This window comes from Myotis brandtii, unplaced genomic scaffold, assembly GCF_000412655.1.
Source record: "Myotis brandtii unplaced genomic scaffold, ASM41265v1 scaffold257, whole genome shotgun sequence".
Classification (NCBI taxonomy): Eukaryota; Metazoa; Chordata; class Mammalia; order Chiroptera; family Vespertilionidae; genus Myotis; species Myotis brandtii.
Window position 1 is genome coordinate 803,517 of NW_005359757.1, and position 17,845 is coordinate 821,361.

The window sequence follows — 17,845 nt, forward strand, 5'->3', positions numbered from 1 at the left end:
AAGAAGGGGAAGAGAAGAAAAAAGCAAGTTCCATGTCTCACGTTATTTCTCTATTGAGTATAGCTTAGCCAACCACTTTCTATCTCTTAATTCCTACATCTCTCTTAAGAATTCGGACTTTTACTCTGACAACAAATTCAGAGATCCAGTGTGATATGTGCCAAATGATTTTAGCAATTACTTGATTAAGAATAGCTGATTCGCCCTAACCAGTTTGGTTCAGTGGATAGAGCATTGGCCTGTGGACTGAAGAATTCCAGGTTTGATTCCAGTCAAGGCCATATACCTTTGTTGTGGGCACATCCCCAAGTAGGGGGTGTGCAGGAGGCAGCTGATCGATGTTTCTCTCTCATCGATGTTTCTAACTCTCTATTCATCTCCCTTTCTCTCTGTAAAAAATCAATAAAATATATTTTAAAATATTTTTAAAAAAGAATAGCTGATTCATTCTATATTTATTTTAGGCAGAGGATGTCAAAATTGGATCAACTGTTGAGTAATCTATCTATAACATAATTATGAGTGCCAACTTCTCTAAATACACCCTACGCTGCAGCCATACTGGAGACTACTTTCTTACTCAAGAGCTTTCATGCCTCTGACACTTTGCTTATCATTCCCTTTCAAATCCTTCTGAGAAAATATCTACATATTTTTTAAGGTCAGGGTCAAATGTCTTCTCCTGGGTAATCTGTAACAAAACAACCACTATTGTTTTTTTGTTTCATGTGTGTGCACATGCATGTTTCTTATATACATGCTGGGCCTAATTATAGAACATTTTGACATGATTTCTCTTTTGAGGTTTTGGCTATATCCTTGTAGTTAAGTTTGGAAGCTCCCCTGAAGGAGTGGGCATTCCTAGTGTGAAACCCGTCTTCTGTCTCTCACACTCTTGGAAATGGATCTCCCTGGGCTGGGCCATGCCTGGTCCCCCATGTCTGGGAAAAGACAGCATCTGCTTTTCAGAGATAGACTTGGAGATAGGTAAGGAGGCCTTGCTATTGGGAACCATAAAGGCAAGATGAGTAATTCATTCATATAAACCAGATTGTCAAGATCAGCAGCCTTCAGACTATTTCAACACCCTGATCTGTCACAATCAGTTATGAGATGCATGGTAATTAATGCATTCCTAAGGATAAAGTATCATAGTTTAATGTGATTTACTTTTTTATATAACTAGAGTGAATTACAGATTATCTTAATAATTCCTTCCTCACTCCTTTACATTATGATATGCTATCTTGAATGGGAGAAAAATTAAGAGGAATAATAGTTAAGCCAGTAGACAATTGTTTATTCATTACATGAAGAAGTCCATGGAAGTGTGTCACAGTCAACATCATCTGCCAACTTGCTTTCACAGTGGAGAGAAAGGGTTGACAACTACTCTTCTAGTTGTATGTTACTACATTTTGTTTCCATGACTAGTAAATTCATGTATAGATGCTCCTTCTTAATCTTCTCTGTGTTTCAGGGAATTACTTGGGCCAGAGTGAATGGGAGAGCAGTGCTTTCTTGTAGTCACCATGACTTGGGCAGCCGTGTTGACTACTTCCCGAGGGGAAAAATGAGTATCTGGGAACAGGTATATGGGCTGTGAAGATTTGCTTTTCCCACAAGAAGATTTGCTCTCCACTGCCAAACTAAAGTGTTATTTTATTATGGAAAAGGCATTTTTTTTTTTTACAGAAAGCTTTTTAACACTCCTCAGGCAAATTAATTCATTCCCATCTGTTCTCCCATAGTTCTGAATGTACGATTATACTGTAGGTCCTATCACTTTGCATAGTGATATTTGAAAATTATTTGTTTACATGACTGCCTCCCAGTATATTGAGAAGTCACAGCAAACATTGATGGGGCCTTATACTGCTTTCATTTACTATTGCTTAATCAGCATATGCTTGGCATTGTAATAATCACTATCAACTCTTGATCACTGAGTCAAACGTGACCAGAAAAACAAACAAGCATTCATCACATTAAATTTGGAGTGTCTTTTGTTGTCTTGTTGTTTTTCTTATAACAACCTTACTTTAAGATGCTATTCTTTATTTCACATTTTTAATCATCCATGGATACGGGGTATTCAAACATTTGTTAATTAATTTATCATTGATGCCATACCAACATACAAAATGTAACATAGGGAATAAAGCAATGAGTCACACTCAGAGTTGTTTTTTTGAAACAGATTTGATAGCATCAGCCCTTGACAAATTTATTCAGGGCCTACTAAATAAAATTCAAGCTCTTTGATTTGGCATTCGGACCTCATCTTTTTTAGAAATCTTCCTGTAATTTCTACACTACTGCATTCTGCTCCCATCAGGTATTTTTTATGCTAGATAATTTGGCTTAATATAAACCAGAGAGTCCCAGAGGCTTCTCTCCCAGTACCTTCTCTTTTCTGCCTTCCTACTATTTATAGATTATTTTATTCAGTTGCAAGTCTCTCCTCTCTCTCTCTCTCTCTCTCTCTCTCTCTCTCGTAACGATTCCTAATCTTTAGCTATGTCTTTTATATTCAATTGCCTGTTCAACATCTCCACTTAGATAACCGATAAGCATCTCAAACATAGCATGGATAAAATAAAACGTATTTCTAAATCCAGAACTTCCTCCCCCACACACCCCTAGAAAGCATTCCTTCTCTAGTCTCCTTCAACTCAATAAATGCTAACATCTTCCTTTCAGATGCTCAAGGCAAAAAATCTAGGCATTTTCCTTGCTAGCTCTTTTTATCCCCTCACATCTGCCACTCAAATGTAAATCATCAGCAAATTCTATTGGCTCATCCTCCAAAATATAACCCAATTCCATCTACATTTCTCCATATCCACTACTAATTCTGAACTACTGCAATACCCTCCTAGCTGATCTCCCCACTTCCACCCTTACCATTCACAGTCCATTTTCTGAACAGTTGATGGAGCGTTCCTTTATAAAATGTTAATAAAGTAATGCCATTTCCTTGTTTTAAAAAACTCTGTTTTGGTTGGCAGAATAATGGTCCCCCCAAATATATTCTCATCCTAAATCTTTGGAAGTCATCATATGCTATGTTACATGGCAAGAGGGAATTAAATAATCCTGGATTACCCAGTGGGCCCAAAGTAATTTTTTAAAAAATATATTTTATTGATTTTTCACAGAGAGGAAGGGAGAGGGATAGAGAGTTAGAAACATCGATGAGAGAGGAACATCGGTCAGCTGCCTCCTGCACACCTCCTACTGGGGATGTGCCCGCAACCAAGGTACATGCCCTTGGCCAGAATCAAACCTGGGACCTTTCAGTCCACAGGCCGACACTCTATCCACTGAGCCAAACCGGTTAGGGCACCAAAGTAATTTTTTAAATGGTGAGAACAGAAGGAGAAGAATCAGAATCAAAGTGATATAATGTGAAAAATAGTTAACTGGCCATTTTAGTCTTTGGACAGGGGCATGAGCCAAGAAATATGGACAGACTCAGAAGCTGGAAAAGGCAAGGAAATTTTCCCCTACAGCCTCCAAGAAGGGATGTTGACACCTTAATTTTAGCCCAGAGAGACTCATTTAAGACTTCTAATCTTCAGAACTGTGAGAGAATAAATTGATGTTTTAAACACTGAGTTTATGGCAATTTGTTACAGTAGCAATAAGAAACTAATACCCCTCCCAAGGCTTATCACACTGAAAATAAAATGCAAACTCCATACTCTGTGTTACAAACCCTACAAGATCAACTTTTCAATCTCATCACCAACTATTTTTCCCTGCCTTTTATGGGTTCCTCAAACAAGCAATGCTTATTTCTGCCTTAAGAAATTTTCACTACCTCCACTCTGTCTTTCTTCATTTTTAAATTTATCTTTATTGTTAAAAGTATTACAAATCAACCAAAGACCTTGGATGCATATATGCATAACCCATGGACACAAACAATAGGGTGCTGAAGGCCTGGGGTGGGGTGTGGGAGTGCACTGGAGGAGGTCAATGGGGAAAATACTTTTAACAATAAAGATTTATTTTTTTTAAAAAAGAAAATATTACAGATGTCCCCTTTGTTTTGCTGTTGTTTTTCTTTCCCATTTACCCCCTCCTTCCCACCCCTCTCCCAAGCCTTCACCACACTATTATCTGTGTCCACGGGCTATGCATATATACATACAAGTTTCTGGGTTAATCTCTCCTCTCTCCCACCCACATCTTCCCTCTGAAATTCATCAGTCTGTTCACTCTTGGATCTATTTTGTTCATCAGTTTATTTTGTTCATTAGATTCCACATACGAGTGAGATCATGTGATACTTATTTTTCTCTGACTGGGTTATTTCAAATAGCATAATAACTCATGCTTTTTGCCAAATGTCCATGACTGGCTTCTTGCTACTCACATATCAGCCTGACTGCTCACCTTTTCCTATAGACCTTTTCCAACCATCTGATCTAAAGTAATAGTCATTCTTTATCCCATTCCTCTATTTTATCCTCAGTATTCCCACTCACTATTTTCCTTATATGTATCTATTTACATCTGCTTCCCCAGTCTCCTCTATAAGAATGCAAACTTCATAAAAATAGAATCTATAATTGTGATGACACATAGTTGTTGGTTCTCAAACAGGATCCTGTACATGAAGGACAAGGAGAGGCCAAAGAAGGAGGCAGACTGCTCCAGACTGGCAGGTGTCAGTTTAATAAACAAGGGAACTCACTTACAGGCATGTCTTAGGCATCCACAAGGCGAGCAGACCTCCACACCTGCTGCCAGAATCTGCAAAGTTTGTATAGAGGCCTTAACACAGGTCAGCCATGTAGCAGATGGCCTCACCAACACCTTATGGTCTCAAGGCTTCATGCTTGAAAAGAGTTCTCACTGTGAGAACAGTGGGAAGAACATACATTCCAAGGACAGGGGAAGGAGTGAGGACTTGGGTCCAGCTCATGGATCAACTGAGGGTGATGTCATTCTAGATGACCTCCTGCAACAACAGTAGGCACGATAAAGTATTTATTGTATGAATATGAATAGCGGTATAATAAATGGCAACTGTTTTTCCAGTACTGAACATAAGGAGTTTTTTAATGTTAAGAAAACATAAAAGTCTTTATAAATTTGGAAGTAACTTTGAATAACAAGAAGTGAGCTACCTGATTTGTTTTTTCCGAGTCCATAAATTTTCACTGACCCCACATTGTTTCATGGATAAGAGGTGAGCTAGGAGCACAATTCATCATTCTTCCACAGTTCCTTTGGTAGACCCTTTTCCCCAACAATTCTTAACAAGCTCTCATTATAGGAAATAGTATCCCCATGGTACCATATAGCACAGATGTGGTAGCCTGCATTATCATAGAAATGTGTTCCTCACCTGAAATAATCATATTGGTCTAGAATTTAATTCTGAGGGAAGGGATTTTTTTTCCTGCTTTGTTCTTTGCTATATCCTCAGAGTGCATCTCAGAAATGTGCATAACCTGATTTAATGAGGTTGTAATCAAATTGAAGAGAATAAGACATCCATGAAATGCCAGAGGACCATACAAGGGAAATATTGATACTTGAGAGGTGTTACATGGATAATAAGAGCTTGTGAGGTGGGAAGAAGACAGATGGGTTTGTTCTAGGGAAGTTGGATAGATCTTGGTGAGAGTATTAAAGAAGGGGTAGGATTTGATAAACAGAGGGGCATGGTGAAGGTAATACAGATTGGGTAAAAGACACCAAAGAAAGAAAGTGACTTATTCAGAGAACCATGAAGAAAAGGGCTGGACTTAGGGGTGGTACATGGTGAGTGTACCACATAATGAGATAAAGTGAACTCAAATGATGTAGAGTTAGAAAAATCAAGATAATTAACCAAACAAATTGAAAGTTGAGATTGCTAGGCAATATGAATTCATAACACTATAAATTATAGAGAAGTCCTAAATAAGAAAGTATCTTGAGAAAAAAAGAAGTCTTTTAAAAAGCAAGAACTATGTAAAGGTATCTAAGGTATCTATTAAAGGCATTATAAATATAATTTCAAAGGAAGTTTCTAGGAATTATATAAAAGAGGTGGGAGCTCTTGCTGGATGCCTCAATGGGTTGGAGTATTGCCCCTGTACACCAAAATGTTGTGGGATCGATTCTGGTCAGGGCACATACCTAGGTTGCAGGTTTGATACCCAGTCAGGGTGCATTTGGGAGGCAACTGATTTATATTTCTCTCTCTCTCTCTCTCTCTCTCTCTCTCTCTCTCTCTCTCTCTCCTTTACTCTCTAAAAATAAAAATGAAAACATATCCTCGGGTGGGGATTTAAAAAATAAAAAGAGGTGGGAAAGGTGCTACTTAACCACCTCTGCTCACATCACACCTCTCCTCTAAGACAACAAACCTAGCTCAGTGCCCACTTTCTCTACAAATTCTTTGCTGACCAATTTAGTGGGAATTTTTTCTTCCCACTTAAGACTTTATATTCAGGTTGTTGAGAAGAATAAATGGTATTAACTCAAATAAATTAAAATAAAAACACGGCTCTTAACAATTGCTTAGAAATGGGCATTTGCTTTGTTCTTTAGGTCTCAAAAGATACATTGAATTATTCCAGTTTAATACATTTGTAATGTGTAGATGATTAGGTCTCTCAGGCTATCGTCTGATGTCAATGCCAAATAAATCTCCTTAGAATTATTTAAAATATTTGAACCATTCCCTACCAATGACATAAATATCATCAATAACCTGTTGATAGAAATAATCTCCAAAACTATCAAGAAGGTAGGGTTTTGTTTCTGGATCTATTAAAAAAAACTTCAGGCAACCAACCAGCCTTTATAAAATTTGTGTCAGAGAAATTCAGGTGAGAAAGTACATATATAAAGTTTTTATTAACCTCTGAGAAATTTGTTTAAGTTCTTTAAAGTTTTTTCTTTTTACAATTCTTATTTTTCAAGTTCTTAAGTTCCTTAAATTATTTCCTTTAACCTAAAGTCTATTGTGTAAGCACTAGTCAAATTATTCTAACTCATTTGTATCACTTCTGAATTCAAGTACATTTAATTTACTAAAAATAAATAAGCATTAGTGAAGTTTTGGAAACCTCTTTGAATAACGTTTGTCACATAATTTACAAATTAACAGATTCAATGGGTTATTAACCTCTATAATGAAATGGTGTTTACAATTTATGGGTTGGACATTCTCTATGTATTAAATTATATGAGGAAGGAATATAATTTCAAAACATTGTTTTAAACTCCTGAAGTAATTTTAGGGACCTTTCTAGTTTCTCTTTTGGTTTTTAGAGAAATTAAATATCAATGTAAAACATAACTGTCTGATTAATTATAATCAATTAAGAAAACTGAAGGGAATAATACTATGCAATATTACTTCAAGCTGGTAAGTGTAAGGCATCCTATGAAAAAATTATTCAAATTATACTTCTATAGATTTCAAATGTTCATTTAAAAATATTGTTCCTAAAAGGATCAGTACCAAATAGTCTGAGATTTAAAAGTTAGTAATATTTTCAGGAAGCCAAAAGGGAAAAATCTTTCTATAGCTCTCTAAAATGCTTTTCCTCTGTTCCTGGAATACAGAGTATTTACGGTCAATGAATATTTAGAAAATTATCAATGGGGAAATGTCTAGAAGGATCAATTGGTCTTCTGAGAAAGTATGTAGCACAGAGCAGGCATTTAATAAGTATGAGGTGAATAAGTAAATGATTCTTGAATTAACTAAAATCAACAAAGGTAGGCTGAAATATAGCATTCCCCAATACATTAGAATTCCATCTTTAAGGAAAAGTCTAGGAGATAGATAATTCAAGGTTTAATAAATAGACTGAAAGTTTAATAAATGTGAGCATCATAGCATCTTAGAATAGCATGAATAAATACAACATTCAAAAGAGTAAAACGACAGCAAAGAGTTATTGTTTTACACAGAGGTAAGTGGCCTTAAGAATGCATTGCCACGCAAGATGTGAATATATTCCTGAATGGTTTGAGATATATGTAAGATTGTCAGTAACTATTATGATTTATAACTGTGAATAAATACCATTATCACAGGGATGGCACATCCTCAATACATCCAATGTGACGTTATTTACTATAGAATTATAAAGTGCAGAAAATATTAGTTGGATCCCTAATGGTTATTGTGGACTTATCAAGTTATAAAAATCATAGTAGACCTAAGAGCATGTCATTTTTATCTATTTAAAATTTTTTTCTGATTATAAAAATAATACTCATTATAGATAATTTGAAATAGAGAAAAATACAAAGAAAAAAGTGATCTATAATTTCCATTGCACAGAGCAAGTTAGTATTAAGATTTTGCTGTTTCTGGGCTTCCTTTCCTTTACATTTATATATGAATATTTATTTAGAAAATTAGGGTTATTCCATATATAAAACATTATATTTTTAATGTTTTATATAATGTTTTATTTTCTTATTTTTATATAGTGTTTTATTATGTTGTTTACCATTACATTAAATATTCCAAGTAAACACCATTTTTAATGATTACACAATTTACTGACCAAATGTTTACCTATTAGGTGTTTTGAAGTTTTCACTATTATAAATGAAATTACAATGAACATTATTATATGTAAATCTTTGTTTGAGGTACTTATTATTTCTTTCTTCTGGATTCATGGTTACTAGTCATAGGTTATGAACATGCAAGAATTTCCTTTATCTATTACCAAATTTATTTTTCAATGATTGCATCAACTTATATTTCTGCTGGAATGCAATTAGGTTCCCATTTTAGTGTTTTAGAGAAGACTGTATATTATCATTTCTTTGCTATTATAATTGATAAAATAAAAAATTCCTTATAACTGTTTCAAGTGATGTCTCCCTAATTAGTAATAAAGTCAAATATTTTTAATTTGTTAAAAATTGTATTTTTAATATTTTGCTATTTCTGTCCTTTACCTATTTTTCTAGTGATTTTTCCTAACTTGTATAAGCTCTTTATATAATAAAACTATAGAAAGATTATCATATTTATTGCAATAATCCCCCATTTTATGTTTGAAATTTGATTTTATTCATGTTTTTGACATGTAATTGAATTTACCAATTTTTATTCCTTTTGATTTCTCCAAATTCTTTTGATAGCATTTAAATTTCTTAAAATTTCTTTATGCACATGCACACATAAATAACTTTATGTTGCATGCATAAATGGTATTATAAGTAACCTGGAAGGTTGTTTATATAGCCTTTTAATTTTTTTCCCCTCCTTTCTCTCTCTCTTCCCTACTTCCATCCCCATCACTCCTCGTCTCTCTAACTTCACCCCCTTGATATAAATACCTTGTAAATAGCCTTCCTTTGCCCCAAACCATTTTATTTTTAAATATATACTTAGCTAGCACTGAAGATAGTAAATTGCTAAGAATATGCAGATGAAAACAACCTTTAAATTTTTTTTTCTTGTGGTAAAATATACATAACATAAAATTTACCATTTTAACCACATTTAAGTATATAGTACAGTGGCATTAAGTAAATTTATATTGTGCAACCATCATCACCACCCATCTCTAGAAATTTTCAACTTCCCAAACTGAAACTCAGTTCTCATCCTATATAATCAAAGCCTAATATGCTAAGTGTCCAACCATTCGTATGACTCTTCGACCAGTTGCTATGATGTGCACTGACCACCAGGGGTCAGATGCTCTGACTGGTAGGTTAGCTTGTGGCTGGGGTCCAGTGATCAGGACTGGGCGAGACAGGCTGGACATGCCCTGGAGCCCTCTCACAGTCCCTCCCCAGCCCCTATTATGCACCAGTGGGGTCCCTCGGCCTAGCCTGTGCCCTCTCACAATCCAGGGCCCCTCAGGGGATGTCAGAGAGCCAGTTTCAGCCAGACACCTGAAGGCCAGGCTGAGGGATCGCACCAGTGCACGAATCTGTGCACCGGACCTCTAGTTAAACAATAAAACCCCATTCCCTCTCTCCCTGACAACCACCATTCTACTTTCTGTCTCTATGAATTTGATTACTTAAATTCATGTAAGTGAAATCATACAATATTTATCCTTTTGTGACTAGTTTATTTCACTTAGCATAATGTCACCAAAGTTCATCTATCTTTTAACATGTATCAAAATTTCATTCCTTTTTATGACTGAATAATATTCCTTTGCATGTAATAGTATATAACATATTTTGTTCAACCATTCATCCATCAATGGACATTTCAGTTGGCTATTGTGAATAATGCTGCTGTATATGAAAATAGTCTTTTAGACAACATTGTTAATCAGGATATATACAGTCATTGAAATTATTTGGCAATGCTATACCAATTGCTGATACTTAAATTACGAGTCAGCTTTACCTAAACCATATAGTAGAAACCATATAGAAAAACATTTCTTCTAAGACCTCCAATGTATCTTTGTGCATCTAATCTGATGTTTTTCTTGAAAATATGCTGGAAAAAATGTTAAAGTAGCTAAAAAGGTAATAGCTTCAGGAAATTAATACTTCCCCAGAATTGGTTCTGCACCAAAATCCATGTGACCTGTGAAAGCAATATGGAAGATGTTCCTTGTCCCTCTGGGCTAGACAGAGATAAGTGGTTCAACTGGGCATATTATAAGTTAGTATCTCATTTCTCCAAAATATTTTTTCTCAACAGAGAGGTCAGTAATGGCTGGAGAAAAATCATACCATGAACAATGAGTTTATCCTCACAGGATTTACAGATCACCCAGAGCTAAAACCCTTCTCTTTGTGGTGTTTTTTGCCATCTACCTGATAACCATGGTAAGGAATCTAAGCCTGATGATATTAATTTCAAAAGAGCATAGTCTTTACACACCAATGTACATCTTTCTGGGCAACCCCGCTCTTGTGGATTCTTGCTGTGCCTGTGCCATTACTCCTAAGATGTCAGGGAACTTCTTTTCTGAGAACAGAATGGTTACCCTTTATGAATGTATTTTAGTTTCTTTGCACTGTCGAAACGGCAGACTGCTTTCTTTAGGTGGCAATGGCCTATGATCGCTATGTGGCCATATGCAGCCCACTGCAGTACCACAACATGATATCAAAGAAACTCTGCATTCAGATGACCACAGGGGTCATGATTCATAGAGGGCTTCTATTCAGGTTAGCTTTCTGTGGATCTAACCACATCAACCACTTTTATTGTGATATTCTTCCTTTATACAGACTCTCCTGTGCTGACCCTATGTCAATTAACTGGTGCTATTTGTCTTTGCAGGCTCAATTCAAGTCTTCACCATAGGTAGTATCTTAATATCTTACCTCTACATTCTCTTTACTATTGTCAAAGTGAAATCCAAAGAGGGAAGGGGTAAAGCCTTTTCTACTGTGCATCCGCTTTCTGTCTGTTTCGTTATTCTACGGGTCTCTTCTTTTCATGTACATTAGACCAAATTTGCTTAAAGGAGGAGACAAAAATATACCAGCTGCTATTTTGTTTACAATAGTAGTTCCATTACTTAATCCTTTTATTTATAGCCTGAGAAATAAGAAAATAACAAGTGGCTTGAGAAAAATTCTGAGGAAAAAATGATCTCAAGGAAGTTTGAAAAAAACGGCATCTACTGTAGCATAATGACAAGTGCAGAAAAAAACTTCCAGGTGGAATTGCACAGAGAAAATGCACAAATCCTATCTAATAATAGACAAACATGGCAATTGACCGTACCTTTGCTACGCTTCCCATTGGCTAATCAGGGCGATATGCAAATTAACTGCCAACAAAGATGGCGGTTAATTTGCATACGTAGGCGCAATGCTGGGAGGCAAAAGGGGAAGGATGGAAGAAGCCGCCTGCCACTGATGGTGATCGGAAACCCAGGCGGCAGGCAAGAGCTGGGTGGCAGGGCAAAGGCGCTAAGGAGTAACTGTGCTAAATCTTAACTAAAAAATAACAAAAATGAGAATCAAACTGAATTCATTCAAGAAACAACTTAGTATGTTGCCAAGCTCATAGAATGGGTCAGCATCAGGGATTTATCAGAATCCAGAAGAACACTAAAACGAGGAGAAAAAATAAAATAATTGTCAGACCAAAAAAAAAAAAAAAGAAATAAAAAAAACTATAACAACTATCTTGGAGCATGAACACTCCAAAATTGAGGGTCTACTATACTTGTGATTTTAACCCATCTAACTACAAAACCTACACTCTTGATTATTGCATGAAAACTCACAAAAGATCATCCAGGATTGCACAGAAGTGTTTTGCTCATGCATTGCAGAACAGCAAAGTACTTTTTAAAATTTATCTTTATTGTTGAAAGTATTACAGATGACCCCCATTGACCCCCTTCTCCTCACTTGCACCCCCTCCCTAGGCCTTCACTGCACTATTGTCTGTTTCCATGGGTTATGCATATATGCATATAAATTCTTTGGTTAATCTCTTCCTGTTCGCCCCCCGCAGCCCTTTCCCTCTAAGAATGGTCAATCTGTTGCATGTTTCCATGTCTCAGGGTCTATTTTGTTTTTCAGTTTATTTGTTCATTAGATTCCACATATAAATGAGATCATATGATATTTATCTTTCTCTGACTGGCTTATTTCGCTTAGCACAGTGGTCGGCAAACTCATTAGTCAACAGAGCCAATATCAACAGTACAACGATTGAAACTTCTTTTGAGAGCCAAATTTTTTAAACTTAAACTATATAGGTAGGTACATTGTTATTAACTTAATTAGGGTACTCCTAAACTGGCCTTTGCTAAAAACGTCCTCAATCTGAGGGGTCGACCTCAGCCTCCTTTCGTTCATCCTCTCTATATGTCCAAACCATCTCAACATACCTTTCTCAATCCTCGACACTACATTTTCTTTCACTCCACAACATTCCCTAAAATTAACTTAATAAACTTTACTTAAAGTTTTAAGTCTTAGTTAAACTATAGGTACATTGAATAAAACTTGATATCATACTTAATAATGATATTATTTATTGATAAAAGTAAATTCCTTACAATTTACCTTACAATATCCATAAAATTAAATCATGACAATGACTGACAAACACTAATGTGAACAATGACTTTTGCATCTCCTGGAAAGTTTGGGTAAGTCAGGTTTGTATGTTGTTGCCCGCACGTGGTATTTTGTGGAAGAGCCAAAGAGCTGCATGTGGCTCATGAGCCGCGGTTTGCCGACCACTGGCTTAGCATAATCCTCTCCAGGTCCCTCCATGTTGCCTCAAAGGGTAGGAGATCTTTTTTTTTCTTTTCTTTTTTTACTGCAGCATAGTATTCATTGTGTAAATGTATCACATCTTTTTAATCCACTCATCTACTAATGGGCACTTGGGCAGCACAGTACTTTTAAAAAAAATTAATTTCTAAGATTTAAAAATCAGGAGAATATTTATAAAAGCAAGTTTTAAGTTCTGTTAACAAGTAGGGAGATCTGACAACAATTAGGTTTTTTTTTTTTTTGTTTGTTTTTTTTTAATGCCACCTGCCTGGCCCCTCTGAGCATTTAAATATGTAAACTTATGTGACAAAATACTGCTTCTCATCATTTTTCATTATTTCAATAGTCAGTTGCAGTAAAAACATTTACTAAGTTGCTATTATAAACTAAAAAATACGCTGATTTGAAAAATGTTTTACTGTCGCAGCTCACCTTTTATAGTGAAAATACTAAGCAATAAAAGAAATGACCAAAAGTAGCCCAGAAGAGGTAAATAAATTTAGTTTTTAAAAGGAAAGTCTTATACAGTAGACAGTTGACTATTGAATGTTAGTGTTTTAAAAAACAGTATTAAAAAGCTATTTCAGTTTTACTGGGAAAGAGGTTTAGGTATGAACTTCATAGAAATATGGTGGGACAATAGTTAATACAATTTATCATAAACAAATATTGTTATCATTTTATTAACTGTGAACTTACTATTTTACCCAGCTTAAAGTATCTTCATCTCTTTGTATTATAATTTTATGTTTTGTTTTTCTTAGTGATTTAATTCAATCCCAGGAGACAGAGAACAAAACTAGTTAGTCCTGTTTACAGTATTAACAAAAAAGGCAATTCTTTTTCCATACAGGAACAAAAGCCAAATTCTAATGTGGGAAAGAGTGTATTATCAAATTAATATGTTAGTTTAGAAGAAATGCATCATTATATAATGATATTACTTACAGATATTTTTCCTTTAATACTTCCTTTAGAAGATAAGGATAAAAGAAGATGTTTGAAATAAAGGAAAATTGACCAAGATAAAAATGTAAAACTTTCTATGAAGAGAAAAGAACTTCTGGGAATTTATTTTTTAAAAATGGGATATATGCACCTGAGTTGAACTAGTTCCTCATAAACCAGAGAGGGAATGTGAGAAAAGAACCCCCTTTGGTTGTGTCATTCCGATAGGGCAGGTTAGGACATCTAAGTACAGGTACCTAAGTTTACTAGTATGTACACGTAGGGGTAGGGGAGAAATGTTGGGCATGTTTACAATAAATCTGGAACATAAATGAGTTACTTGAGATTACCACAGGATAAAAAATTTTTAAAAAAAGGACAAAATTGATCTATTCATCCCTGGAAGACAATTATATTTAGACTAGCTCTATGAGTAGACAAAGTATTATAATTTGAGGGGCCCCAAACTATTCTCCTGATCAAAATATTTCTTCATCTCTATAGCAATGACATATTCCATCATTAGAATGTTGAAATAAACATGTTGAATAGATTTTATTTTTCTTGCCAAATTAGCAAGAGCATGATTGATGACTAAGTGCATTATTCATGGACTGAAAAATGAAATGTGTTACTCTTCCATATTAAAGAAAATGATTTGTGTTTCTGTGCTTTGAGTGGCAGCCCATGTTCCACGTGACTCTCGTGAGGGCAGGGGTCCAATGTGCATACCCAGGGCCTATTGCAATTCCTGACACCAGCTGTGATGCTCAAACCTTAGGCTGAGAAAGAAAGAAGGGAGAAGAGCAAGAAGAAAAAATTAAGATTAAGGTCTTAAAAGTCTAGGTGTTAAAACAGAAACAACTTACTTGGAAGGTCTGACTCCTTATCTCAGTAGCACAAATCAATTCAATAGCTGTTCAGTAGGAAGGAGCCCAGAGGAAAGAGGCACAAACCTGGGAAGCCATTACTCTCACACACTCCAAAGGCCAGATAATGCCCTAAATGTGAATCCAGAAATCTAGGGGCAGACTGAGAACCTTGAATTGTACAGGAAGAGGCAGAACTAAAAGTGGAAGGGCCCCAACACTAGTTATCTACTCAGTTTTATGTTGATTAAACTAGGAGTGTGACTCTCCAAAGAATACATCACCTGAGCACTCTCTTAGTCTTACACTGGGACAAGAAACAAATGTGAAGACTGAAATTTCTCATGACAAGAACTCTTGCAGAAGCAAGCTCTGAGCACCAAAGAGATGAAATCTTTGGCATAATTTCCTCATTCACCTGAGGGCTGTCCTCCTTTGTAACACTCTCCACTGTGTACTCCGCATCCCCTCCTGCAAAGCAAGTCAACTTTTTTCCTGTCACCCCAGGAAAGTATGTACTGAGTTTTATTCCTCTTAGTGTAAGAAATGACATGAGGTAACACAGTAAAAAAATTGCATAAGCTTCTTAGAAATTCATCTAATATAAGATATTAAAAAGAAAAGAAAATTGTAAGGATATTTATAGTGCATGCAATATAATTGGCATAGTGAACTAAAAGGAGCTTCATTCGCTACAGTGTTCCTCACTCTCATAATTGTTGTTTATTTAACTTTATATTTAAACATGAAGTCCCTGTATATAGGGAAATACTAATTTTTTGAGCTAGATTACTCTCTTCCTGAGGAAATATAAATCAAGAATATAACTTATTTCTTTGAAGCTCAAAATATATTAGAGATGTGTATATGCATGTATTTACATCTGAAAAATGAGTATTGTGGGTAATCAGACTTAAAAGATTAGCTCATACAGCCAACAAAATACTCAATGGGCAAATCTAAAACCATTTTCCCTAAGAACAGGAACAAGACAAGGATGTCCGCTTTCACTACTCTTGTTCAACAAAGTTCTGGAAGTCCTGGCCATAGGGATCAGACAAGAAGAAGAAATAGAAGGCATCCAAACTGGAAAGGAGGAAGTAGAACTCTCATTATTCGCAGATGACATGATATTGTATATAGAAAACCCTAAAGACTCCATCAAAAAACTACTAGATTTAATAAATGAATTCAGAAAAATAGCAGGATACAAAATTAACACCCCAAAATCCATAGCATTTTTATACACCAATAGTGAATTCTCAGAAAGAGAAACTAAGAAAACAATCCCATTTACCATTGCAACAAAAAAAATTAAGATACTAAGAAATAAAATTAACCAAGGGGGTAAAAGACTTGTACTCAGAAAACTACAGGACGTTGAAAAAACACATAGAGGAGGATATAAACAGGTGGAAGAATATACCATATTCATGGATTAGTAGAATCAACATCATTAACATGTCCATACTATCCAAAGCAATCTATAGATTCAATGCAATCATTATTAAAATAGCAATGGCATATTTCACAAACCTAGAATAAACACTCCAAAAATGTATATGGAACCAAAAAAGACCCTGAATAGCTGCAGCACTCTTGAGAAAGAACAACAAAGTGGGAGGAATCACAATACCAGATATCATGTTATACTACAAAGCCACTGTACTCAAAAGAGCCTGGTACTGACACAAGAACAGACATATAGATCGATGGAACAGAACAGAGAACCCAGAAATCGACCCAAGCCACTATGCTCAATTAATACTTGACATAGAAGGCAAAAGCATACATTGGAGCAGAGACAGTCTCTTCAATAAATTGTGTTGGGAAAATTGGACAGGTACATGGAAAAAATAAAACTAGACACCAACTTACACTACTCATAAGAATAAACTCAAAATGGATAAAAGACTTAAATGTAATATGTAAAGCCATAAAGGTCCTAGAAAAACCATAGGCATCAAAATTTCAGACATCTCTTGCAGCAATATGTTTATTAATACATCTCCTAGGACAATGGAAACTAAGGAGAAAATAAACAAATAGGACTACATCAAAATAAAAAGCTTCTTCACTGCAAAAGAAACAATCATCAAAATAACAAGAAAGCCCACTACATGGGAGAACATATTTGCCAATGATACATCTAATAAAGGGTTAATATCCAAAATATATAAGGAACTCATACAACTTAACAAAAGGAAGACAAACAATCCAATTAAAAAATGGGCAAAGGACCTAAATAGACACCTCCCCAAAGTGGACATACAGAAAGTCAAAAGACATATGAAAAAATGCTGAAAGTCACTAATCATCTGAGAGATGCAAATCAAAACAACAATGAGATGTCACCTCACACTGGTCAGAATGGCTATCATCAACAAATCAACCAACAAGTGTTGAAGAGGTTGTGGAGAAAGGGGAACACTAGTACACTGCAGGTGGGAATGCAGACTGGTGCAGCCACTATGGAAACAGTATGGGGTTTCCTTAAAAAATTAAAAATAGAACTCCCATTTGACCCAGTCATCCCACTTCTAGGAATATATCCTAAGAAACTTGAAACACTCATCAGAAAGAATATCTGCACCCCTATGTTCATAGCAGCACAATTTACAATAGCTAAGACTTGGAAACAGCCTAAGTGCCCATCAGCAGATGAGTGGATAAAAAAACTATAGTACATTTACACAATGGGATAAAAAAAAAAGAAATGTTACTATTTGCAACAGCATGGATGGACCTGTAGAGTATTATGCTGAGTGAAATAAGCCAGTGAGAGAAAGATAAGTACCCCATGATCTCACTCGTATGTG

At 35.4% G+C, this 17,845-nt stretch overlaps 1 pseudogene; it reads left to right on the forward strand.

The window, feature by feature from the left end:
* Positions 1–7,357: 7,357 nt before the first annotated feature.
* LOC102262179 lies at positions 7,358–11,623 on the forward strand (annotated as a pseudogene).
* Positions 11,624–17,845: the final 6,222 nt, after the last annotated feature.